Here is a 27,688-nt window from a genome sequence, read left to right as displayed (position 1 = left end):
ACATCTTCAGCACAGCTGACAAGCTCTAACCAGTATTAGCTTAGCTAATTATCTCCCTTCACAACACTGTCCCACTGACTTTGATTGGCTGTTCACGATGTTTTACAGCTCAGTGTGGCATTACTGGTTGAATAAATTAGTTTAAAACGATACACAGTACAAGTACAGCTACACAATATAGGTACAAAAAGCTATATTTAGCTACTATGAAGGTGACAACAAACTGAATACATTGAAATCCATGGTGTAGCAAGTAGATCCGAAAAAATATGACATTTAGAGGGTTGTGATATTAAGGAAGGTAATATTGACCATGAGATCCTGACTTCGGTGAGGAGGCAGGAAATTCTCACCTACATGCATATTTTTGGTTCTGCATTTCTTCTGAAACTGACATTTTACCAAAAACATGGGGTATTGAGGGAGCAACGTAGGCTTTTGAGATTTAATGACTGCAGTTTCAGTTGCTGCGTGAGTGTGACTGAGAAAAACTGTAAATTGACATACATGTTGATTGCGAAACTCACCAGCTGTCACTAATATCTGTACATAAATATGAGAAAGATATTTCAGTCAAATTTTGTAAATGGAATAAGCAAATAAATAAACTATTCACAAACATACACGCACACACACACACAACTGAATTTGACTGGTTTCAGATAAACGGATTCTACTGTCTTCTCTGTTAAATACTCCTTTTCTCTTTTTCCATGGTACCCGAATATAAACCACAGGCAGTGAACTTAGCATCATTCCTTTAAAAGAGAACATTAACCCAGTGTCTGTAGAGAGATATTTTCACTCACCTAGTGCGGTGAAAATACATCACATGACCTGGTGCCTCATGTCACTGGTGGTCATAACTGGCAATTATACAGGAAAGATAACTCAACTGACGTTCACGAACAGCAATGGAATCATTGCACCATCAGAAGGGTACCATTATCACCACACACGGGTCTCTGAAGCCATTTTCTCACTGAACAGCAGCATATGAACCCCACTGGATTCGGAGATAAGTAAATGACCACGGTCTGAAATTCTAACCTGTCAATTAGCACACATATTTTGTGACAAGCAATCAGATGGCATGATCCTTTTTTTTATCGTGCAGACTTGTTTAGATATTTCTTTCAATCAAGCACTTGAAGAGTTGCCCATTTGTGATCAAGGTGTGATCAGTGTGGCCACACCATAGCCTCTCTATGCTGTAGCTGAGTTAAGATGAAACAAACTACTATCAGTTGTAGCACACATAAGAGAAGAGTGGTTTGTTTGTGCCCAACTTGAAACTTTAACCATAATTGGAGACATTCTTGTGCTAAATCAATGCAGGTGACCATGTGCTCAAGATAATCAATATCTTATTATCGAGACTGAACTGGAATCAGTAGAGGGCTGCATTTCTCAAAGAACAGTGGTGCCTATGTCTGGTTTTAGGACCAGGAAAGGCATCAGATTAAAAAAGTAAACGTTTATTCAAATAAATGCAAAGTAAATTTGGGTTTTCTGGGAAAAGTCGATGAGCAATTCAAAATGTTTATATACCAAAAAAACAGCAAACCATGTCAATGACCTTTAGAGGCTGATCTGATGCATCCAACCAAACACTTTCCTTGGGATTTATTTTCCTCGAAGAGGCGCTCAAGGGGCCTGCATGTGTTAGTATTAAATGTTTTCACTTTCACCATGGTTGTAATAACAGAAAGACTCCAGCTAAAACTAAAATCAACGGTTGAATCATGTATTTCAAATCGCACGGCTATTCACCAACACTCTGTCATTAAGTGTTTTTTGAGGTGAAAAGGGGCAGGACGAAAAAGGGACGAATGCAACTCCATATGGTTTTAATTTCACTGGCTATGATATTGACTGTTTGAATTTCTGGTTGCTTCCTCCCCCTGTTCATGTTTATTTCCACAAGCTGGAGGGTCGCAGATTTCAATAGCGTGAGAACCGAGAGACCCCCGTGAGCAAACGTCAGTGAGTTATCGTCTGTCTGTTGGCGCTGCGCAGTTTGTGGCTCCCGCTCGCCGACGACTGAGAGCTCAACTCAACAGCATGTGTAACACCTCGATTTCACGTGTCAAATAAACATAGGTCTCTGAGATAAGCAAAGCCACACTTCTTAAAACTCATTCACCTAACCACATTAACAGTGTGCGTTCTTTCCTATCAGCTACGATGTAAGTGCGTTTATCAGAGTTTGGGGAGCATTTTTTTTAACTGAAGAAATTAATTTCCCAGTAGTGAATTATCCAATTCGAATTCAGGGGATGGGACTAAGGTGTAGGTCTAAGTGAATGCTGAATGGGGGAGTTGGATACATAACTGACAAGCCCGGCAGTATATACCTCCAATAAACTTAATACTGCTACACCATAATAAAATCATATATTGAGTGATTAATTTAAAAACAATTACATCACCAACACTCTACAGGACTCTAAAAAGCTACCCGCTGTGGTCTAAATTGAAATTCCAAAAAGACACGTCAACAGGTGAATGGCTCCCGCGGCCCGCAGACAGACAGAGCATTTAGGTACAACACTTAAATATCCTGAAATCGTCCTGAAATCGTTGTGAAAAGCGCTTTCTCCATTGCTGAGCGACGTTGCCTCTTGTCTTTAACACCGCCGCTATCTGGTCGAGAGAGCCGGAGGACTTTGATTGGCATAAGCTTTGTCCAATGAAAAGAGAGACCGTACCCCAACAGAACCAATAGAAGCCAAGATGGGACGGAGTGTTGAAACAAGTTAGATTGTAGGGGACATTTCATGTTGGTCGGAGTAAACCTGCAAGGGGACACTGACACAAGAGGTACTGTGTTTCTGTGCGTTTTTGTTCATTGTGTGACTGCAGTTTATCTAGTATTCTCTTGATACCAGAGGCACGAAGACCGCTTTTTTGAAAACGGATCGCAGGTAAGAAGACACAAGGGATTTTGCCTCTTTGATCATTTCGATTGAGATGCCAGCGTTTGTGCGATTTAAGAAATGCCTAGAAACTGGCAAAAACCGCCACAAATGCAAACTTGAGTAACTTCAGATTTTCTGTTTCATTGTCAGCTAAACTACCATCTGATTTTAACAGACAGTCTTAATTTACATAACTGGGCTATTTGGCAATGCTGGAGTCTAACATTCCCAAGTAATAATTATATTCGGTTATGCATTGTAGATTCCAATGGCAGACTACATATTGAGAGTTCAGTTTCGGCAAGGTGTTGCTTTTTGTAGGAGATGAGCTCTGATTAAGCATTTTCCGCTTCATCTCTTTCAGAATCGGTTTGAGACCTCTCCCAATAATAGAGGTTTGGCAACATTATCCCGAGATGACGTTACAACTCTTGTTTTCGTGTGAAAACAGTAGTCCCAACAAAGCATTTTACCTCAAATATTGCTGTAGAATGTATGAAAAGATAGATCAGTGTTGTACAGAAAGGAGCAGCCAGGCAAGCCATGGCTCTTAAATGCAATAGATGCTTAAATCTAACGTCTAAGAAAGAGCTATGTAAACATAGGGTTTCGTCATGAAGACGTACATTTAAATGCAGCAGACATTCCGATCTGAAATAGCTTTACGGACGAAAAGACATTAATTGTCTCGCTTGGTGCCCTGTGAAATTGAGTCGAATGGAGGCATTAGAAATGGATTCTAGCTGAAGACTACGTAACTTAAGTGGCTATAATGATAGCTTGCAAAGCAACGTCATGCTTTACACTAAAAAAAAAGGTCACCAAAGGGCTGTCCTCTGAAAAATAAACTGTAGTTTACCTTACATTTACTGCTTGGCATGTACATAGAAACGGTGTGGGAAGTAAATTTGAATTTTAGTTGTAAAAATTAAAATGATTCCCCTAGAACCTGTTCCGTATGACCTGTCAGAGACACGCCACATCACGCGGCGTAACTGTTAACTGCTTTGCATAACCAGACACCTCCGCTGCGTTTTATTTTCTCATAGAACAGCCCTACCCCGGTTTAAATTAAACAAGCTGCTTTAACGCCCAGTGAGTGTGATGCTTGTGAAAGTAGCTGCATAGCCGGTTGGAAAGATGACAGAACACAGACCACAGGCTGTTGATACAACACACCTGGTGGCTTACACTTTCATTCCTGTCTTGTTGAAAATCACAGGAATGATAACGTTGCATCAGGAATGTATCAAAGTTCTTATGATCCATTGCATGAAAATGGTCCAACTGGACCTATAGTCTCTTTAACAACTTGTTTTCATGTTACTGGTCAGCATGGCTCCAAAGTTCTAGCAGTTAGAATGGGTAGCTTCAGACCTGGTGCTATGGGGGTGCTTAGAGGTGCATTGCACCCCCAGATGGACCTCAGTGCACCCCCAGTTGTCTCCTTATATCCTGATGTCTACATAGTATTTATGACTTTTTGTGCACGCCCGTGGATTGCAGTTGCACCCCTCTGTATTTTCTCCTGGCACAGAGCCTAGGAATCTTCCAGTGTGTAGAGTTCGAGGGTTTTTCTCATGCAGCACATACCATGGCACTCGACTGTGGTGTGCCATGGCCCATAATGCCGCTGGACCCCCTCTGAATATGCCCTCTTGGTGTGTTTTCTAGTGTTGGCTGCCTTTGCCTTTTCAAGTAAATGCACTATCAGTGATCCAGCATCCCTGTAATTCATCTGCCTGTCCCTTTGTTCATTTTGCTGAACCTTGAAGCGTTCTTTATCTTTCTCTTCATGCGTTTGGCTGTTCCCTAGAGAGTCAGCCATGGGTCAGGTCCCCTCAGTACTCATGGGTCTGTAATATGAAGGAAAGCCCGCAGAGCTGCCCAGATTCCTGCACTTCCCTGAAAGGAGATTTCTCAGTGACACACCTGAGAACCGTCACACCTGAGATGTCACTCTGACGCCTCGCCACTGTAGCTGATGGTTTACTCTGAATCATCCGTTCTCTGACTGTAGGGTCAGGTTAAGGGTGAGTTGGTTAAGGGCTTGGATCTGGTTTACTTCGGGCATAGATTTTGAGATTTTGTCATTTGAGAGCTACAATATAATGGATATTAAATGGGCAGAACTGTAGGGAAGCTGAAGAGATTGATTTGGAGAAGCATTTGGGTAGCTCCAGGGTAGAACTGAAATGACATCATTTATTTGCTTAACCCTTGCTCAGGGCAATTTACTCATACACAGCGTACATTCAATGCATCCTCTGCTTATACAGCTGAATATTTATTTATTCTAGTGTACAGAACTGGAGTGCTTCATCCAGGACTGAGACCTGCAGTGTTCCGGTTCCAGGTCCAGTTATTTAAGCGCTGTGATTGGCTGGTGAGTTGCTCTCATTCTGTCCCTGATGCTGCAGCATCCTTCTTTTACTTTCTTTTCCCTGTCACACGCTAAAAATAACAATTGGAACAAACTGAGGGGGGAAAAAAATAGCAGATCTCCATCCATTTTCTCCTCCAGGCTGTCTCCGATCAGCGGAAGATGAAATGGCTAGACTTCGCTGTCTCTGTCTTTTGTGTGTCTGACTGATCTCTGACCAGTTTAGCATATGCATGATAGTGGCTTCAGCGAGGGCACTGTCCGCTCCAAGGCAAGCTACTGCAGGACAGTGTTCTCTCAGCAGCAAAACCCAACAAAATGATGTGGAGGGTGAATAATGGGAGGAGGAGTCCAAACCTTGAGGTTATAGAAGTATGTTTAATGAGTTCTGAACTTCAACTCCCATCAGCCACTGTCCATAATCTTTTGTAATGGGCTGACTCTGAAGTTATGTCACAGCAGGGTTTGAGAAAGTGAAGTGAAAGTAATATTCAGGAAAGCATATTTCCCCACATTTCTTTGGCCTTTTCCTGAAACGCTTGTCGCGGTAGTTTTCCTCCCTGTGAAGACTTTGGCTCATTCCTCGCCTGTTCGCATCAGCTGTGGGGAAAAGCACAGACGCAGCAGGATCGGTGGCCCCGGTTTATTTTTAGGCGGAACCTGCAATTTGCGTTGAACCCCGGAGACGATTGCAGACGGTAATTTTCTCCCTCACCACGGGCTCCCTGCTCGCCGGGCGAATCGCAGGGAGGGGGGCGCCCTACCCACTGCCTCAGTAGTGGGCCTTCTCCTCCGTGCTGCCTCTCTCTCTCTCCCTCGTTCCTGTGTGAATACAAGGGGGATTAAGCTAGCGGTACTGCTGCTCCCCTTGCTCCTGACGCCCAGTAATGACCCCGGTCTGGGCCCTGTAGAAATTACAGGGATTAAGCCACATACCTGCAGTAATTTGAAGCCCCAGCTCTTGTCTTCCCAGCCGCCGGGGCCAGCGGTGAGCTCCGCAGGAGACCTGGAGAGCGACGGCCTTCGCCTTGGTCAGCGGAGATTTTCACACTGCTCAAACGTGGCATTAAACTGGCATGACGTCCTCGTCTGTTGATGATGATGACGGCCATGGTGTGTGTGTGTGTGTATGTTTGTTTGGGGGAACGTGCATGTGTGTGAGCACGCAGGGAGGAGGCGAAAGCCACTTACAGAGCAATCTATAATCATTTATAGTCAGAACCTCCAAACTCAAAGGGGAGTGAGAGAAAAGTGACTCTTTTTGACAAGTTTGTGTCATGTTGAATTGAGGTTCTGGACTTGGGGACGGGATGGTTGTGGAGGGAGTCAGGGCAGCTCCTTATAAAGAGCAGTTTACTTTGAGGCTGACAGTGGGACTGCCTGAATGAGCCACATTTCTCCTCTCTGTGGAGATCGGCGCTGCCGACCCCTTGTGGAAAACCCTGCCCCCCTCTCTGTGAGAAGTCTCTGTCATTCCCAGCCCCCCGGTCCCAGACTCGGGGGCCTCCCCACGGTATTGCCAGTGTTGACTGCGGATGTTGACATTGCAGCTGCGTGGTAGTGTTTGCTGCTGGCGCTCTCACTTGGAATTTGAGTGTTGCCCAGAGGTTTGGTGGCCTGAATTCACTGTGTGTGTGTGTGTGTGTGTGTGTGTGTGTGTGTGTGTGTGTGTTTTGTCTTTGTTTCATGAAAAAAGAATTCAGTCACATGAGGCTTCGGGATGAGTTTTTATGAAGGCTTCTCTAATACTGGTGCTGCAGGCCTTCCTCTCTCCTGCAAGGGTGCTTCTGGTTAGCTTGTGGTTTTCCTTTATAAAGATGCCGTACTTCAAGCTCCACAGCAGTGAGAGCGGCTCAGCGGCCTTTTATCTAGCCCAGTGCTTTTTGTCCAACGTCAGAAATAACGTCCGGAAAGCTGTGCCTGCCAACATTAGCACTCCTCTCGCCCGCGTTTTATCTCTCGTTTAAAGGACAATTACGAAGAGCTGCATGATGTCAGTTTAAATGGCAGCAGCTCGCTGAAAATAAAGATGATTCATGTCTGGCCGGCCTTGCCTTGAGAGATGGTTTCCGTAAAAAAAAAGAAAAAAAAAAAAAAAAGAGAGAGATTGTTGAACCAGCTCCAGGGTACAGAAAATGTCTTCGGCTCCCGAAAAAGACGGGGAGGTTTCTTGTTTTTTGCTGATCTTTAAAAAAGGTCAGTGTTGCTTAAGGGCCATGTAGATTGAAGCCCTCCAAGAGGTGTTTAGCTACCGCGGCTCCGCTAAGCGGGGCGATCATTTAATGTGTCAGAGACAGAACGGCAGGCCTTCGTGCTGGAGCCTGCTGAACGACGATGGATGCAGTTGCGGAATCGCCACTCATTTTACCTTACATTGGTTTAGCAGACGCTCTTATCTAGAGCGACTTACATAAGTTACAGTTTTGCAAATTAGCATTTATACACCCGGATTTTTACTGAGGCAACCTTGGCTTAAGTGCCTTGCCTGAAGGTACAATGGCAGTGCTCCAGCGGCCAATCGAACCGGCACCCTATCGGTTATGTCCTGCTCATTACCACTATAACACACTGCCACCCACGCCGTGATATCGAATGCATAAATGAGCTGTTCCTTGCTGTTTAAAAAGGAGCCGCCCAGTGTGCCTTCTCATGGCTCAAGTCATACACATAGGCTTAGATGCTGTCCAGATGGTCTACAAACCCAACTTATGTGACACGTTGAACCAGTTACTGCTGAATGAACGTGTTTTAGATGTGGGAAGAAAGGCAGTGACTTAATCTCATCCTCATCTGTACCTCTTTTGTTATCGGCCACATAATCACAGAGCTGGTCATATCACTTCCTCATTTACTGTTAATTAGGTCTGTTGTGGCGAGGCAGGCAAAGCAGGTTTTTCAAGCTATTTCCAGGGATGCACATTATAGCGGTTAAACTGATGTATGTCAGTATCCTGTGGTAATTAGGCTGTGAGCACATTATATTTAAATGAGTTGGTAAGATGATGTCATTTTTGATCCTAATGTTAATGGGTAAATGATACAGAATGTGACCACATCCCAGCAATGACTCATAAATATTATCTTAATGTCCTGCGCTTCGTCAAATCGGTAGCCTAATTTGTTCAATGACAATTATTTCCCAGACATTCCAGCAGCTGTTTTTCCAATTTCCTTTTTTTCTGAGCAGCAGAAGTCACAGAAGGCTATCGTGGCAGTGAATTTAAGTTTCACGAATGACCCACTGCTTTGGTCTTCTCTGTAAGATGGACCTTTTTCACAAATGCAGCGCCCTCACAATGCAAACAAACTGTACAAAACGTGCGCAGCTCCTGCCCTATGACTTCATGCCCACCACAAGGTGCTTACCACGTCCTGTCTCTGACCCCGGCCTCGGAACCACTTTCAGAGAGAGAGACCGAATGTTTAACCTCTAGATGCAAACCAAGGTTACCTGCCCTCAGTGGCTCAAATGTTTTCCACCAGGTCGGTGATGAACATAGAAGCACTGATTGGACAGGTACGGCTCCAGGTTTCACAAACAATGGCACAAAGAAGTAGCCTAATATTAAAAATATTCCTGTCATGATGTGATTTTTACCTCAAAGGTTAGCTAAGGCCGTTGGCTGAAGAGTTTACCTTGCGGTTGTGTTTTAACATGTATCCTGTATCTAAATGGAACTTGAAATTCCCAGCCGCTTTTCAAGGGTTTAATTTTCTCTGACATGCACGAGACAGAGGTGGCGAAACCGCCGTTTTGATGACATTGACTATGAAGCATAATATGGAGTTTCGACCACCACAATCAAACTTGGGCCACACATTTGGGGGGGGGGGGGGGGGGGGGGGGTTATTGTCTTTGGGAAAGTGTTGGCCCCAATACAGAACACAAGCACCATACAAAACACTTATTAGGACTAAGGTTTCTGAATGACACAGCCATTACCAAAAAGAAAAACCACCGACACTCATTGTTCTCGGAAATTCTCTAGGTTTTTCCCCCCAATGATCTTATTTCACTCGAAATGCAGCATTCTTTCTGTTTTCAGGCAGTGCAACTTCCCTATTTACAGAGATACCGTCTTCTGGATCTGTTGTGTAGTTCACTTGAGTGACTTGTAGCGTTAGGGTTTCGTGAACAGCAGGAAGGATGTCATATTTCACACGTGTGCGTTGACTTAACCTCTGCCCTGATAAGCACCTTCTGTACAGAGCCTCCACGTGCCACAGATCTTCATATTGTTTAGCTTTTTTGTTGCTGACAATGTGGTAAAAGGCTGAGCAGTGATGCCACACTATATATTTTTGAAGCTAAACTGAAGGCTTGCCGAAACCAAACTCTAAACTAAGCAAAGAGCTAACGGCAAACGTTCAGTCTTTGCAGGTTTGTGAATGGTATGACCTATAAATGGAGATATTTATCCCCCTCGTACGGCTGCAGGAGTCCTTGGTATAAAATTGGCTTTAGCGGATTCCCCTCTGCGGTAGTTTGACCTGCTTCTATGATTAAGTCAGGGCGGATTTGCCGGCGCTGGCAAACCGCACTTTTCGCAAGAAGCGGCGATCTCGCGTGGCGGACGCAAGGTTGCGAAACGGCGGCCGGGGATCAGAGGGAGGACCGGGTCATGTAACTGTGGCCGCGGTCGGCTGCTCGCGCGCTGATTGAGGAACTTGAGTATGCAAAGTGCCCAGTAAAGCGTTCCCCAAAACACAAGACTGTCAAATTTCCCACAGATATAAGAAATGTGTTTGTAAAAGTGAAGCTCTTCAAAGGAGAATTCCATGAAAGACTGCGAAGGGGTCAGACGCTCCACGCATTCATGACGGTCCTTGTTCGTGATGACATTTGTTGTTGGTTTTATTTTTTAACTTTTAAATTGGCTCTATCTTGTCGCATAGTCATGATGGAAGCGGTAACCAGATCAAGTGAGATGCCCTGCTGTTGTACCCATTGAGCAGGGCAGTTACCCTGATTTGCTTCAGAAAGTATCCGGTATATAAATGGAGAACATCTAAACTGTAAGCTGAATAAGTTGCGCAAGGTAATGGCCTCTGCTATTATTACATAATAATAATAATAGTAGAGTAGTCATTTTAAATTATGATGATGATAAAGAATAGATTATAGTGTAGCATTTATCATAGGGATAGAGTTTATCATAAGAACCTTATGCTGTCCGACTGGAGCACCCACCGCACTATAATTCAATATACCGTACATTACACAAGAGCGGAAAAGCACATTCATATCATATTTTCTGGGGAAATGGAGATGAGCAGAATGGTCCTGCAGTGTGTAGAGGAGTAGGAGCATTAGATAAGGAACAGTATTAGATGACACAGAAACAATATACTAAGGAAGGGAATGCATTTTACTCTGTTGTGTTAACTTTGAATTTTGTGCAGGACTTCTGCCTCATCAACAGGTATGAATCTATGAGAGACCCCAGTGAAGTGCACAGCGGGGAAGGTCCACATCTGTGAAACCCCAACCCCCCCCCCCCCCCCCCCCCCCCCCGTAACTGTGAAAGATCTACTTCCATGCCTGTGAAAGATCCTCCTCACTCGGCCGTTTTGAAAATGTTTTTATTTTCCGTCCTTGTGGAATGATGTCATCGGTATGTGTTTCTTCCTCTCCTGCGAGTTCTAGCACATTCTGTCAAGTTTGATCCAAAGTGGCTTACGCTCCTGTTTATTTATTTACCGCAGGGGCCTGGGGCTTATACCTGTCAGCCTGTGTTCAGACTGAGATCTTGCACGTATATTCATCTCTCTCCTTTCATACACCGCCACTGTCAGGAGGGTATTATTCGCGCAGTTTGGAAATTATCTGGCATTTCGACTGCCACACAAATGTGTCTGGCCACAAAGATAGAAGAAAAAGAGGATGGATCCACGTTGCACTCTTGTCAGGATGTTGAAAGCCTCTGTCTTTCCTACTCGGTTTTTGTCACTATAATAAATTCAATTCTCATGCGTCATCAAGGAATTATTATGACTTTTTATGGCATTATTATGATGGCTGTGCTTTTTTTTTTCTAGGATTAGGGGTGTCATTGTGGTAGCACAAATGCCTTCTGTGTGATGGAAAGTTTAGTTTACGCTTTTTAGTCCCCCCCCCCCCCCCCCCCCCCCAACACCCACTCCCATATTAAGGGGAAGCAGTGGGATTCCAGATGTTTAGGGTCTTTCACAGATTTGTATAGTTCCCCTTTCTATCATTTCATTCTGGTCGGCACCCTTTCACGACAGTGGACTCAAAACCCCCTAAAAGCCCACTGGATGCACGAGACTCTGCGTGGTAATCCCCACCAAATATGACTAGTAAGATTCTCGGTTTTGTTCCGTTCTAAGGGTTTCGGACAGCAGTCCAGCACATTCCCTCCGCTGCCTCTGTGAAATCTTTATCTCAAGAGCATTTTGAATCAAAGCACCTGATCGCCAGGCTGCTTTAGGTGTGCGTAGCAGAGAAAGGTAGCGCTGCTTTTATGACGAGTCCTGTAGAAGGCAGTGGGAACCACCTCACGAGCTACGCAGAGCTGCGCAGGCGACCCGCAGCCGAGGCTGAGCTGCGCAGACGACCACCAGCTGAATATGAGCCGCAGAGACATAGCTTGAAGTGTTAAACTCTATGGCAGAGCCATTTCACTCAACATACATAAACTCTACAGGTATCGGAGATATTAAGCATCTGTTGCCTTCCTCATATTCGAGGCTAGAGGGAAGTTGGCGCATCTTCAAAACCTCTGTGTTTCCTTCCTGTTCTATTTGATGCTCTTATATTGACACGGGGTGCTAAATAGGCTGTTAATCACGCCACAGGCTGAAAAAGTGCCGGTTGAGAGATGAAAGATTCTGGTACTTGAGTTGAGGCTCTCCTTCAGCCGGGCGCTCACCCCCCAGAGACGCCTGTGGTGTACTCTTCGTGGCGGTCGAAAACCGTTTGGCATGAAATGAAGTGGCAGCCTTGTCCGAATCCCAGGGGCGTATGGGGCCTCGTAAGGAAAGGGCCATCTGTGCTATGGCTCAAAGGCAGGTGGAGAGAGATGAAGAGACCCTCAACTGTCAACACTCCCCTTCCCAGAAAGAAGTGACCGAGTCAACATAGAAAGCTTGCGGCCTTCGCTTTTGATCTTCTATCGCACTGATAGAGTGTCTACTGAAAAACTCTTAAAATGGAAGCAATAGTTGCTGTACAGATGGGATACATACTGTAAGAAGGGGTTTTGTGAGTGGAATTTTGAGGGGATAGGAGGAGGATAAACGCCTGGGGGTAAGATCCTCGGAGTTACTGCATTGGGGGAGGGGTTTTTGGCATGAGGAAAGTAGCAATTACTACAGAGGGCAGTGGTGGCTGTTCTATGACTGCTGCTACACGATCACAGATTTTAGTGAGTCTGTGTTGTTAACGCTCACATTGTGTTGTCAGAATTTTTGATTTAACACCTGCCGCGGTAAATATTTCACCCACACTGTTGGAGAAGCACCGCAAACAAGCGGCAGATCTGCACTGAGGAGTGAGAATGTGTCGCTTTCAGCTCCCTAGCTGCCCGTCACATGACTTTAAGCGATTCTCCAGCTCTGCTCGTAAGCCATGCTGGATCTGTCAGGGATAATGCAATAACCTCCCGCACAAAGCTTAACCGCTCTGAAATGACATTGAGCGGGTGGAAAATGTCCCAGCGTAATGAGAGGTGTATTCGATTTGCCTGAATCTACTCCGCCGTACAGGAAGCCCTTGTGCGGCCTGACCCCCGAGGCCCGACGGGCGGCCAGGCCTTGCCTTGCCAGGGGTGGAGAAGCGGATGTTCCAGCCCTGCTGACGCAGGTAGGGGGGGAGAGAGGGGAGGCGGGGTGGATGAGTTAGCGGATAGAGGTGTCGCTGACAGCCCATCGTCTGGATTGGGGCCACAGTGGAGGCTTGTGCGTTTCGCAGCTGTTGAGGTTTCTCACCAGTAGTGTGCACTGCATCCGTCTGAACCTCCTCCTCCTCCTCATCTGCGCAGATCTGACCGCAGCGCTGCACCGACGCCGTGGAGGATGCAGGGATCCGTTGCCATGGTTCCCGGGGACGAGCGGCGATGTGAATCACAGCTGTGTGCGTGATGAATGCAGGGCGTGGGGAGAGACGGGAAGGGAGGATGGAGAGATGGGTGGGAAGCGTCAAGATGGGTAGATCTGAGGGTAAACCGGAGGGGAGAATGGAGGGCGGATTTGACTGGAGGTCAAATCTGAGGGAGCGCGAACCGCAGATTCGAGCAGAGGCCGGAAATGTAGGTTCCAGGGGGAGGCTTGGAGGGTAAATTCAGGGGGAGGCTTGGAGGGTAGATTCAGGGGTAAACTGGAAATGTAGATTCGGGAGGAGACGGGGAGGGTAGGTTCAGGGGTGAACTGGAAATGTAGATTCAGGCGGAGACGGAGGGTAGATTCAGGGGTAAACTGGAAATGTAGATTCGGGGGGAGATGGGGAGGGTAGATTCAGGGGAAGCCTGGGTGGGCAGATTGGAAGTTCATGTTTGAGCGGAAGACTTGAAGGGAAGACTAGAGTGGTAGATTGGAGGGGAGATCCTAGAGCAGATTTGAGAGGAAACTGAAGAATAGAGTTGAGAGGGGCCTGAAGGGCAGATTGGAGGGGCGGCTGGAAGAGCAGAAAGGATGGGAAGACACAGTAAGACTCAGGGGAGAGGGGCAGTGGGAAGATGGGAACGGAGAGGCAGATGACGGTTACTTATTTGCTGTGAAAGTGAGTGTCTGGCCTTTCTCAAATGTTGCGATCCAGATGGGCGTCTATTTCAGGCTGCGTAAAATCTGGAACACTTGCCGTCCCAGAGGACGGATAACCAGCTGTTTCACACAGTCCCCCAAGTTCCATTAGCACAGACCTCTTCTCAGTCCCGACTGAAACGACAGGAGTTGAGGAGCTGGGTTCAATCAAGAGCTGGGCTTGGGGGCCCGTTTGAGGCACGCGAAAATGGGATGTAGTCTTTCAGCAGCAACGATGTTGTGTTACGCACCTTCTTTGTGCTGAATGTACAGTATATGGGATTTCTCAGACTTCGTGCAACTTATATATCTGGTGTCATCTTTTTTTGGAATGGATTGACTATAGTTAACCATTCGCAAAGTGTTTTGTTACATTGAAGACCTGTGCTAGCACCCAGGAGATGCTCCAGCCAAGCATGGGATGTTGCAAGTCAAGCCATCAGGGCACAAAGCCCATCTGAAGAGAGCTTTTGGCAGTGTCGGTTGTTGGCTGTCCCCGACCCCCCCCCCGGCTCTTCCGTGAGTAAGTTCCCCCCCTGCAGCTCCCTCTCTCCCCCTCTCCCCCCCGTTCCCCTGTTCCGTGTTGCTTGGCCTGGCAGCGTCGTGTCCCATGACCCCGCTGGGCTCTGGCAGCTGCGCGGCCGTGGATCCCTGTCTTCGTGTGAGAAAGGCGCAGAGGAAACTCCACGTCAGCAGCAGGAGATCTCAGCTTGTACAAATCGAGTCAAGGCGCACATGGGCCAGTAATTAGAAAATTGGGGGGGGGGGGGGAGTGCGGAATGGGGGAGGGGGGTGGCTGCGGCTGTTGTCGCTGTCATGAGATTTGGTAGTACACGACCTTCCGTGTTTATAAGGTCCTGGCTGCGCTTAGTGTTTTGGAAACTCGGCTCTCCGCACCGCCCCTCCCATCCCTGTGAAACCCTGTTGTTCGGGATATTTCAAATGACGCAATCCCAGGCTGCATTTCTTTTTTTTTTTTGTGGTCGGAACACAACCGCAGGTCAAGACAACCATGATAACAAGGGCCAATCAGGAGCCAGAAAGTGTGACCATAACTGTAAAACATGGACCTCATATTGAAAACATAAGGCTGACTTCATTTCATGACTTTTTTCAGCCAGTTTGTTTTATAATTATTTGTTTGTGCATTTCCTACAGTATTGTGACTTAGTATCTTAGATGCATCACCACAAAGGGCTTTTTCCTGTCAGTAAAATTTGATATAATATTCTATTGTATCAGTGCTGTTTCTCTTACTGTGGTTCTGCCCCTTGCTAGAGGAAGGTAAAAGTTTTTTTTTTTTTTTTTTTTTCAGTGTGTATGAAAGAAATAGAAACAGGAAGGCTACTCTTGGGTGCTGACAAAAGCTGGTTCTAAAAAGCAGAGGCAGTCAGGAAAAATGTGCTAGCTTTTGGCCTGAGATACTGAACTGTGTGTGAACCTCTTTTAAATGGGCCGATAATCCAGATTGCTGAGTTGTCATGGGCACAAATCAGTTGTTCCATATAGATCTTTTTTTTTGTTTTGTTTTGTTTAACCGTGTGGTAAAATGTGTCTTCTCAGCTGTCATGGAAAGGAAATGTGAAAAGCATCTATGTACAGGAATTTTTGTGGTTGAACCTTGACAGCTTATAGTACGTTACGCCCCTCCCTTTCTGTTGCATGACACAGCCGGGTATACAGATGTAAAATATGTCATTCATTCACTTTAAGTCGTGGTGGAAATATTTTCAAATTAATGCTATAATTCCTTTTGAATTCCTTTTGGAAAGGAACAGCCAGATTTGTGTATTAATTTTGTAGGTTGTATGGAGGCCAGACTTTATTTCATTTAAAAGTTAAAGTCAAAGTCAACTTTATTGTCAATTCTACAATATGCACAGGACATACGAAGGATTGAAATTGCGTTTCTCTCAGGCCCATGGTGACAGTACAACAGTTCAACATAACACAGTGACACTGAGAGACAAGAGCAAGAATTTTCACAGATATACAATAAACACAAATGGCTGAATAACACAGACATAAATAAAACGTGTGACATTAGAGACAGAACAAGCTACAAATATTTACAGCAAGGTAGGTTTAGAAATATAAAAATGTATATATAAAAATAAAATACATATAAATATAAATTCCACAGGATATGATGTAGACTGTTATATAAGTAAAGTGACTGTGCAGATCTGTGTGAGTTTGTGCGTGATTAATGTTGGGAGTAGGAATGGGTGGAGAATAGTATGTATAGCTTCAGTATGGGGGGGGGGGGGGGGTTCAAAGTTCAGTTCTGTGTTGGAGCAGATGGCTGAGGGAGGGAAGAGCGTTCAATTTCCTAACAACTTTCTAACTTTTATATGGAGTTCTGATGAGGTGTGTGTGTGTCTACAGAGGCATAGAGAGTACAAGAGTAAGAATCATGCAATCGCAGTGATGTGCAAACCCTGCTGTTCTGGAGAGGCCTCATGCACAAGTGAGTGAGCATATGTGCATGGGTGGGTGTGTGCGTGCATGTGCGTGTGCGTTTGCGTTTGCGTTATCACTTGCCCCAACCACCCATGGCCCGGAATGCCTCTGCCCATTGTCGAGAAGAAAGAGAGAGAGAGAGCATTCCAGTCAACACAAAGCCCAGGGATTTCAGTGGCCTGTCTGAGGGATTACACTACAGCAGCAGCGAGCTACACGCCGTTCGGTGTGCCCCCTCTGCAGGTGGGAAGAGACACACCGTCTCACCCCCCGCAGAAGTGACGGGGGTCCCCCTTAAACTACGTAATAGCGGGTTTCGACCCATTTCTGAAGGGGCACTCCTGCAAATCGGGCCCAGTAACGCTGGGTGGAGCCGAGCCAGAGATCTCGGCAGAAGAGGATGTGGTAAATTCCCTTCACTGCCGCTGTCCCAGCTGAGAGGCAGCGCGTTACAGTGCATGTGTGAGCAGGAGAGAGAGAGGGGCAGAGTGAGAGACACACGAAGGAAGGATAGAGAGGGAGAGAGAAAGAAAGAGAGAGAACAGAGAGAGGAAAGGGGGGGCAGAGGGACAGAGAGGGAGAGAGAAAGAGACAGTGAGAGAGAAAGAAGGAGAGTGACAGAAAGTTAGAGAGAGGGAGAAGAGAAAAGGAGGGAGCGAGAGAGAGCGAGAGAGAGAGAGCGAGCAAGCTTCGACAGGAAGTCGTGCCCCGCATCATCTGATTATTCTGTTTGCATTGTTCTGGCGACGGTTGCAGCGGGGAGGAAACCGCTGTAGGTTTGCCAGGGTGCTGACAGCTCCCTGTCATTCCCCTCTCTCTCTGGGTGTGTGTTCTGTGTATTAACTCCAAGCCTAAAAGGAAGGTGCCCTGCTGGACCTCGCACCTCTGTGGAGAGAGCTCTGCGTTTGCGCTCGTTCAGGCCTAACGGGGGGTCCTGTGTGAGGGGCTGCACTGAGGAAGAGAAGGCAGAGGAGGTTTCCCATCGGCTGTGGAAGCGCACTTGTACGCAGGCGATAATGCTGTGGGCTAGCCTGCTCACTGGCATCTGTGACATTGCAGGAGCAGAGTTTGAGGAACTCAGATAAAGTAAGCAGTGTGTGTGTGTGTGTGTGTGTGTGTGTGTGTGTGTGTGTGTGTGTGTGTGTATGTACAGTATGTATGTGTCAGTGTGCATGGTCTGACACTGTAGCTCATTTACTTGCTTGGATACACTTTTGTTCTCTTGTGCCGGAAGTCTTTCTGAATAAGTCTACTAAATGAATGTAATGTAATGTAATATGTCTCCGTGTCTGTTACGTGTGTATGTTTGCATGTTTTGAGTACTCCCCACTCATTTAGGCTGGCTAATGCTGTTGCAAGAGGGCCCTAACCCACATGGCTTCTTTTCCACTCAAGCTCTCACGCAGTCAGTTCAGCAAATTATTGCCTTAATCGGATTGATTGAGCCATTTCTCTGAGTTCTGGCATTTTTGTCAATCAAGGAGACCCGGAAGACCTGCTTGGTGTAGCCCTCCGGGACGAGGATTGGCAAGTCCTGTTCTGTCAGCATCCATCCCAGAATCCTGTCATTTTCTATTTCCTTTAGTTACATTTCCCTTCCCTTTAAGCTGCCTTCTCTCCAGAACATGGAACAGGTTGCTTGCTGCTGTCAAACCACAGATGTGGTGGATGCCTGTTTTCAGTTATTAAGTCCATGGGGTTCTCAGCCACAGTTGTCTGTCACTGGTTTGGACAATATGTTTTGTGTGTTCGGTGGCCGAAACAATTCAGAAACGCAAACCACAAACGTATTTTACATTGTGCTCCCCTTGTGTTGATGCAGCTGGGATGGATTCAGTCTGAGAGTGCATAAAACATAGGTGGGACTGTACATCACTGATCATGAAGCTGTGGTGGTAGGCCTGGCAGCCTCAGCCATGACACTTGTGATTGCAGCATTGGCGGTTTTCACAGGAACTTTCAATGTGTTAAATTGAATCATCTGTTGACAAGAGAGGCCATGTTTTGTTCTTGTGGTCTGAATTCATATGCTGGCCAAAAAGGAAAAAAAAAGGCTCTGAGAAATTGCTAACTTAAATCACCTGTTGCTTAGATTTACTCTCGGTTTTCATGGTGAAATTGGACATTTATCCAATATTAGCAAAGCTGGTTCACTTAAAAAAAAAAAAAAAAAAAAAAAAAAAAAAAGTGGGGTCAGCGTTTTTGACTTTGATTATTTGTTGCTGTCTTGGCTGCAAAGCCACTTAGTTTCACAGGACTTTGGGGGTCACCTGGGATGATCTAAGGGAGTGGATGAACAGGGCCTGCTAATCAAAGTAATAACCTTGTGAGTGCCATGAACACGTCTCTGCTTTTCCTGTAAATGATCTCCTGGCATGCTGACAGGAAATGACTTAGGCAGCCTGGCCACGTGGTGTGTGTGCGCATATGTATGTGTGTGTATGTGTGTGTGTTCATTTTGTGTGTGTGTGTGCATGTGTGCATGTGTGCATGTGTGCATATGTGTATGTGCATTTGTGTGTGTGTGTGTGTGTGTGCGCGTGTGTGTGTGTGTGTGTGTGTGTGTATGTGTGTGCGTGTGTGCATATGTATGAATTTGTGTTTGTGTGCATATGTGTGCATTTGTGTTTGTGTGTGTGTGTGTGTGTGTGTGTATATGTATATGTGTGTATATGTATATGTGTGTATATGTGTATGTGTGTATATGTGTATGTGTTGCAGTTGTTTTGGGTGTGCGCTGCTTGGGGTGGGGGCGCCGAGGGCTTCTCCTGGTTTCATTAGACAGGTGTCAGATGCGCACCTGCCCTTACGGGTCACGGTTTGTGCCACTGTGACAGATGTTTTTTTTTTTTTTTTTGTTTGTTTTTGCTAGTTCGCCCCTTGGGGCCCCCAGCCCATAGCACAGCCCCAGGACCCCCTCTCACCAAACACCCACTCCATGAAGAAGTGGATGTAGGGTGCACTGTTACCAGATCAGAGTGGAAAGTCACCAGTTAGCCTTGTGTCCATCTCCTCTAGTTGGCAGAAGCTGCTAACGGTGGGTTATGCGGAGGGTTACAGAGACAGTAACTGTAACCTCCTTCCTGCATATTTCATATATTTTGGGGAATTCCAGTGAGATTAACACATGAAGTGCGTGTTTGCTTTTCGAAAACTTGGAAGCAAGTTTGGAAGTAGCATCCAGTGGTCTCTGCATATAAATCTCACTTAGTCCTTTTAAGCATCTGTAGATCTGGTGACAAAGATACCTTTCCTTTGATGGTAAAGTGTTGGCTTCTGTTCTTCTGGTAACCCCAGCAGTGTGAAACAGAAGCCTTGTTACAGGAGAGTTACTGAAGGCAGGTGTTTGATCTGGTGCAGCAGCGCCTTTTTGTTTTCTCAGACGCTGGGCTTTGAGGTTGTGTGCCTGCACGGTGCAGCTCTCGGCTGCAAGGTTGCAGTGCGGAGCGGAGCCCTGTTCTCAGGATCCGCCACGGCCGATTGACCTTGCCGTCGAACTGAGGCGGAGCCGCTGTAACGTCACCCCTCGGGTGTCCCGATGCGGCCTGAGCTCGGTCACTGAATGGTGGCAACCCAGGCCACAAAAGTATCTGTCCTGCCCCCCCCCCCACAAACAAGACTGAGGGCGGGGCGTAGAGAAAAAGCTGGCTCGGTATGGTCCATTGGCGGCACATTGTCAGTAGCACTTCCCCTAAACCTTGCGGCTTTGGTCTCTGCTTGTGGTTTCCTAGTCATGTGAGATTGAGGGGCATCACTCACCATTAGTAATATGGCAGATGAAGTTGGTTATTCTTGGAGCTGATTCTGCTCCTTTGTTTCTAATGGACTGAAGTACTGAGATTAGTGAGCACTTATTTTAGTTAGCTTTTACTGTAAAACAGCTGTTCACTGGAAAGTTGCCATTGCCTGTGTGTGAACTGTGAATCATCAGTGATTAAACACTGATGCCAGTCAACGCTACTAAATAAATGAATGCCAGTTTGGTATCTATAGCAAGCAATAGTGAATTTGTGAGTGAATGGGTACTTTAAGATTCTGGCAAGCTGAGAGCACATATATTTCATCTGGCTGAATGATAAATCAAAGATGAGAGATTTCTCTGGAAACAGCTATTTGCGTTTACATTCAGGCTGTACAGCGTCTTACTACAGAAAGGCATCTTGCTCAGATTCATCTGGTTGGCTGTCTTTGGCAGCAGTTCCTTTCAGCTTGAATCAGCTTCATTGGCTGAAGTAGTGATGTATGAACTGCGTGTGATTCAACTTCAGCTGGAAAAGTGTGCAGAACTAGAAGTCCAAAGTTCTAACCCCTGGTTCCTGGTTCTTGTTCTGGAGAAAGCTGCTGAGGGTAGTTACATGTTTGGGACACATCCAGCTGCAGCCAGTATCAGCCGGTCTGTTTCCATTTGCTTCCACACTGTCTCCCAACAACAGCCCTCCAGCTGGGATATAAGATAAGATTGATCTGATACGACCTATTGTTAGCGATTGTGTGATCATGACATTTGATATACAAACCACGGTTGGCCATCCTCCGTGAACATTTACATTACATTTACATTTAGTCATTTGGCGGACACTCAACCAAAGGCTTACAAACCAAGGCAACAAACAGAAAATAACGTGCAGTCAAATATCACCTGAGCAAATATCACTGTGTCACACTATGCTGTAATGCTCATTGCCTTAGGGAACCACCTCAGAAGTGACCTACATCACTGTGGTTGAACTTTCACACTTGGGTTTGATAGTGAACCGCCCCATAGGAAGCCTGATGCGAGACCCGCTACAGGTGAGCCCTTTTGCAAGTGCAAACTCGGTGTACTCAAGCTTTTGATGAGGCTATATGGATCCTCAACGGGGACTTGGGAAGGAATACTTCCTCCTCCTCCTCAATGCACTGTGCAGCAGCTCCACAGGAGTGCAACAGTGAAGAACATCACCATCAGAAATGGCTCCGGTTTCATCAAGAGGCATGTAAATGGAATAGTATTTCAGGAGCCTGCCTGTTGATAGAAACACAACACTACACTGTTACTGAGCTGGCAGGGATCAGAGAGGCTTCTGAGAGAGTACAAGGCTAGGATCCACGCCGAATAGCAGATGGTGGCTTGCTCTTGGTGTTCTCGGCAGTGGTATCGAGCCCCAGATGGAGGGACGGGGCGCTTTTTTTGGTTGCTTTACGCCGCCCATTTGTTCCGCTGGACAGGGGCGAAAAGGACTGAGAGATTAATGTGGCCGTTCTGAGCATTGTGCCGCTGTGAGGTGGCGACCTGTTCCCGTCAATGCCGTGACGTTTGTGAAGCGGCCCACACGGTCGCACCTAGTCAGACTGCAGCTGCCGGATTAGCCCGGAACATCTGCCACTTCACTCCGCGCTGCTGCCTGAATGGGCGCTCTGACTTAAATTACTGCAACGGCAGTATTTCCAGACCTTTTCAAAGGAGGAATAAAGAGAAGCTCCAGGAAGCCTTTGCTGGCCCGTTGTGACTCTTCGGGAAGCTGTTTGTGGGAGTTAGTTCTATTGAAGTAGTGACACATCACAGCCTGTGTGGTGCAGAAAAGAAATGCGACAACGCAAGTCCTCTCTGACTTTTCAGCCGAGGCAGAAAAGCTGAGGGGCATCTCCCGTTCCTGTTCGTTTTTGTTTACCAGAAGCATGGCGTGTCTGCGCTGTATAAAACACCTCTTTGTTTCAGGGCCTGGGCTCCTTGTGTTACCTTCTAGTGTTTGATAACTTAATTAAAGGCCTCTGCCAGCTCACCGGTGAGAGGAGCAGTGGAACGTGATATGAGACCCGCCGCAGTAAAGTTGGCCTGATGAGATAAAGGCGCGAAATGACGCGGGACGCTCCATCGCGCTCCCGGCCACGGGCACGCGTGTGCGCCGTTGTGTGTGTGTGTGCATGTGCATGTGCACATGCCGCAGCCATGAACCTGTCATGGCTGGGTTTGCTCTCAGGGATTGATGGGGGCGCAGAGGGGGGCCCGGAGCCAGCCAAGGTCAATATTAACACATGCGGCGCGAATGCGTTCGCGGACTGTAGATGCGAGGTGCTCGCCAGCTGGTTTGACCGAGCTGGCATTCCTGAGACTCGGAACAAGGTTACGGTCTATGTCCGGGCTGGGGCCACCGGTCTGGATGTGTCTGGCAGACCACCGAGATGGTGTGGGGTGTGGGGGGGTGTGGAGAGTGGGAGTCCCGGCTTGGAAAGGAGTGTTGGGGCGCCGGATCGGCTTTTAACGCTTCACGCAGGTGCCGTTTTTGCCCGCAAAGCGCCCCGATGTTTATCGCCCTGTCTCTGGGGAGTCAAAGGTGGCTGTTTATCGGCTTTGGCACTCCCCCCCCCCCCCCCCCCCCCCCCAGTCACGGGGAGTTGCCGGGCGGCGGAGGGGCCCGTATTGAGATACATATTCTAAGTGCGGGAACTTGGGGCTGTCCTCCCCCCTCAGATAGCCCTGACAGATACCAGACGGCAGCGCTCTCAAAAGCTATGCAGCGCTCCCAGCTCAGCCTCCCACCAGATCCCCGGCCCTGCTCGGGAAGTCATCGGCACTTGAAAAAATAATAGACCTGATAATAAACATGGCCTCAGTTCATTCTCATTTCATCATCAAATGAACAGAAATATCTTCTTTAATAATCTTAAATGACCAGCCCCCATAATTTACCATCTAAAGGTTGCACATTCTTGTAATTCTTGTCAGCTCTTGTTTCCTATTTTTTTTTTTTTTCTGTCATACAGCTTGATCTGTCTTGAAGCAGTTTAGTTTAAGTACCGTGCTCAACGGACGAAAAAGCAAAGGACTCAAAGGACCCCCTGGACTGCAGATCGGTTGCTTTGTGGTTACGGTCTGGCTCCCTCACCAGTAAACCATGGCACCATACTGAGACGTAATATGATAGTTTATTTCCTTTTTATCTTTTTATAATAGCATGTCTGATAAATGCTCATCAGCTCTGCATACCAAAGCTGACCTCGGGCGCAGTTGAGACAATGGCGTCATTGATTTATGCCGAACAGGGAGCCTGTCTTGACCGATTCCCTGGCCGGTCAGCCTGCTCATTATGCGTTTGTTGGTGACCTGACTCAGGACCCTTAACGCAAACACTTAATGGCCGTAAATATTTTTTTTTCCCACCGGCACTGGCTCGTATATGGCTGCTGTTTAGAATGTTCTCATTACGCAAGAGCCGGTGTGTCAGAGCCCGCAGCTGCTTATTGCTCAGCCTTGTGATCCACTTCAGACGGAGTCTGTGTTTACGTCCAGCCGCACAGCCGCAGGCTATTAGTCAGCTGAGGCTCGTAGTAAATAAACACGGTGCGACAGCTAATGGGTTCCAACCGGGGTAGGAGAACGTCCTGCGCGGTGATGAGAGCGTCCTAAAACGTCCCTCTGACATTTCCGTAACGTTGTGAACGTTCAGGACCTGGAACGCTGTTTGTTTAAAACTGTACCAGAAAGTGGGGATTGTAAATATAGGTAGGAGGGCTGTGTGCGAATATATCCCCCCCCCCCCGAGTATCTCTCCAGCCCTCTCTCACGTGAGCAATCTGACGCTCCCCGGGCTCTTATCTCCCTTTGTTTTTAATAAGCCCCTTTCCATTGGTAACTTCATAACGCCCCTCAAGAGGATAGCCGAAACAAAAAAAGCTCACGTCCTCCCTTTGTGTGCAAGCAGAAGCCCGAGCCGCCTGCCGTCCCGATCCCCCTGTCCTGCTATCTCTCCTACTTCCTGATTTATTTTTTCGGGCAACAATGGACAATCCTTGGATGCCGCCACAGAGGAAGTGGGCCCCGCTTCTGAATCCGTAAAAATCTGAATATTATATGGCGCGGGGCACGAACTGTCTGCTGGCAGTGGCCAGGGTAGGGACTGGACACCAGAAACAATGGCATTCCTTTTAACCGGCTGTTTGTTAGTGGGAACCGCGGAGAAATCATTGTCTCTGAAAGGCGTGAGGTGCGCAGCTAACGCCGTGGTTTATTTTTGCAGAGGTCATCAGAAGTGCTTCGTGCTCCACTGACATTCTTTTGTAGGCACTGTGTGTGTTTTGCCACACAGAACAAATGGTTTCATAAACGGATTGCGTGGGAGAACCTGACAGCTGTCCTGCAGACGACCGGGCGGGGCGCTAATCAGCGTTACTCTACCCACGAGCCTCTGTCTGGTCAAACCCTATGGAATGCATGGATTGGACTCGATCCTGCTTACAGTGACTGCCCTCTACCGTAGCTTACCGTGTCAGGCCCTCACGTTAATACCCTAACGATAACAGTTTGAGAATGTGCAATGTTAGAGGGATCAATTATCCATTTTTTCAGTGAAGTAGTTTAGATTTACTTTGATTTACATCAGACCCTTCAGATATGAAATCGGTCTGCTGGTAAGCAGTAGCATGGTTGTTTTAAAAGTACCTTCCCTTTGGTTTACGCAGGTTGTTTCTTTTTTTTTTTTTTTACAGACTAAAATAGATCAAAACAACTTTGAAGTGGACAGCTTTGATGTGGCACAGGTAAGCCTTGAATTATTTGCATAAAAAATGGATATGTAAATATTTGGCTTAAATTCTCACAACGGATGAAGGTGGACTAAGTCTTTGAATAAACTGTAGCCTTGAATAGTCTCTGGCTGTGTGCAGTAGATATTTTATCTTATGAAAATTTTGCCAGTTAAAGGGCACATGAAAAATGCGAAACTAGTAGCCTTTTAGTTACCATTTATTATGCACCTGTAAGTGGAACTTTGAAATTGACTTTAGATTTTTGTTTGAAATATCAGTAATCATTTCAAAATGGGGCCCAAAGAAAGTGATTAGTAATATACCAAACATGCACCAGGTCAGTGGCTTTTAGTGGCTGCAACTGTCACACTTGGTACGTCCAACTAATCTCTTTTCCTGGGTTTTATCTCATGTAGGCACCCTAGCTGCCATTTCAAACAGCAGTGCTGTGCATTCCTGTACTCTTGAACATAGTGCAGCTCTCCACTGCTAGCTGTACCATTTCCCTGAAAATCCCAGCTTAGAATGAAGCATGTAAATCATATTAAAAATGTGTAAAAATTTTGAGTGCTATATACATGCCCACTCCCCTATTCTCCTTCCTGCTTAGTTTTCCTCCATGAAACATTCATGAGCTTAAAAACAAGACAATACAACAGCAGCCTCTCTTTGGCTAGTTGGATGTCCGAACTGGAGGCCGTGATTCGTCACATTCAGGATGTTTGCAGGAATGTGTCACGTGACAGGTGTGCCATTTGGCAGGGAGAGGGTGACGGCAGTTTGTCAGAGTCCGGCCCCTGCTCTTGTCCCTGTGCCGTTCCACCGCTGGGGCCGGGGTTTCTCGTGAATCGCTCGGCGTTGGGGGGTGGGGCTTGAGTCTGAGAGGTTTATTAACCCTTGCTCTTCTGGAAGGCTCCATTTAATTTGGCTTCTGTTGTAGTGTTAAATGTGCTGGACAGTACTGTGGGATTACAGCAACTTCATATCAGCGCCGTAACTTGAATGACGAGCGCACATGCAGCAGTAGATGATCGGCAGTTATTATGTTTGTGTCTTCAAGGGGACATGAATGGTGGTTGTGTCTGTGCGTCTGTGTCTGGGTGTGGGTGTGGGTGTGCACACATGCACCTGAGTGTCTATATGCTAAATGTGTGTCTGGGGTCTTGATGCCAGCGGATGCTGATGGGATGGGTCAGCCAAGCAGGGCCATCCAGGAGATGATTGGCTCCAGGGCAGCCAATGGGCTCGCTGTGGTTGGGCAGCTGGAGCCAGGGTGGCCTGGCTGTATGTAACGATGAATCCAGACGAAACGGGTCTGGTTTCGGCCGCACTTGAGGTTGTTTGACTGGTTTGGTTTCTGGGCTTGGTGAGGCTCTGTCTGGAAAGTCACTTCAGTAAGAAAGACCAGGGGAGGAGGGGCTTAAATGTGGGTGTGGCCTCTGTACTCAGAATCCTTGGGTTCTTGATAGAAAGAGGGGTGACTCAGATAACATGAACGTGACCCTGATCATGCCTTTGTTATTCAGTTAATTGTGTATGTTATCACTTGAATTTTAAAATCTTAGGTCTACGCTGTGTGCTTGGCTTAGCCAGCGTGTCTGTATGCAATGCAGTGCTTGTGGTTTAGAACAGCCTTGACTTTCAATTTTTTTTACATTACATTTAGGTCATTTGGCAGACGCAGATGCAAGCAAGCTACAGACTTTTACTATCTTATTGAAATCACCAATTTCAGTTCCTATTATTAGCCATAAATGTTATCCAGAAATCCATTGTGATGGACACAGACTTACATGGAGGGTAACACAGCACACTTGACTCTGCTTGTTCCCCCTCAAATGTCGTAAAGCTCCGGGTTTTTTAAATGCTGTGCACAGCTTTTTATATGCTGGTATAGCAGGGCATCGCCGCAGAGATACTTGCCTGTTATATTGAGTTGTGTTTCAGGTCCTCCTGCGTGCTGTGCCTGGCCTCGATCTTGCCCTTTTCTCTCAGCTCCAGTCTAACTCTGGGTCAGTGCTACAGCACAGGGGAGTTCTGACTCCTCCCACAGCCCTGACAGCTAGGGCGGAGCTAAGAGCACTCTCTGCAGTGTGGAAGGAATGACCCCCGCCTCGTTACAAGGCCCCCCTACGCAGCAAATCAGTATGAATGGCTTTCCAGCACCATGCGCGCCGGCTGAGCCAAGCGGCACTGCCCACATTGTGCAGGAAATCGATCATCTCCGTAATAAGATTTGAGCATTTTTAAGGATTAGTCACCTAGGAAACAAAATTTATTTACTGTGCTCAGCGCTGGCCCAGATACTGTTTTGTTCACACGGTTCTGGCAAAGATGGGTCATAGAATTGTGTTGCCACAATAATAAAATGTCATCTGGGCTTTTGTCAAGCTTATGTGTCATACTGACTAGCTGATTATGAGAATCAGTGTAACAGCAGCCCATATGTGGGTGCAGTTCATGGCTGATTTTTTTTTTTTTTTTTTTTGTTTATGAACCCAGTCAGAGGATTTTTAAATGTTTTTTTCCGTTTTTAACTAAACCTGTTTGCAGTTGCCAGTTGTACGTTAGGCTTAGCTCACCGCGACAACCCCCGCGCTTGTGTAGGAGCAATGAAGCGAGACAAATTCTATCCTCCAATGCGCTCCTGCGTGGC

The 27,688-nt window shown here is 46.7% G+C and overlaps 1 protein-coding gene across 5 annotated transcripts in view; it reads left to right on the top strand.

The window, feature by feature from the left end:
• The first annotated feature begins 2,772 nt into the window (after positions 1 to 2,772).
• nck1a (NCK adaptor protein 1a) overlaps positions 2,773 to 27,688 on the top strand; it is a 48,592-nt gene continuing 23,676 nt past the window's right edge. The window contains exons 1-2 of one of the 5 annotated variants that reach the window (XM_036554667.1): positions 2,773 to 2,823; positions 24,994 to 25,044. The gene's annotated coding sequence lies outside the window, so the exon portion shown is untranslated. Of the gene's footprint in view, positions 2,928 to 5,257; positions 5,308 to 17,545; positions 17,614 to 24,993; positions 25,045 to 27,688 lie in introns of those variants that run through there. The other 4 variants (XM_036554665.1, XM_036554668.1, XM_036554669.1 and 1 more) reach the window with 4 other exon arrangements.

This window comes from Megalops cyprinoides, chromosome 20, assembly GCF_013368585.1.
Source record: "Megalops cyprinoides isolate fMegCyp1 chromosome 20, fMegCyp1.pri, whole genome shotgun sequence".
Lineage (NCBI taxonomy): Eukaryota > Metazoa > Chordata > Actinopteri > Elopiformes > Megalopidae > Megalops > Megalops cyprinoides.
Note: the sequence above shows the minus strand (reverse complement) of the source record. Positions and strands in the feature narration are given on the sequence as shown.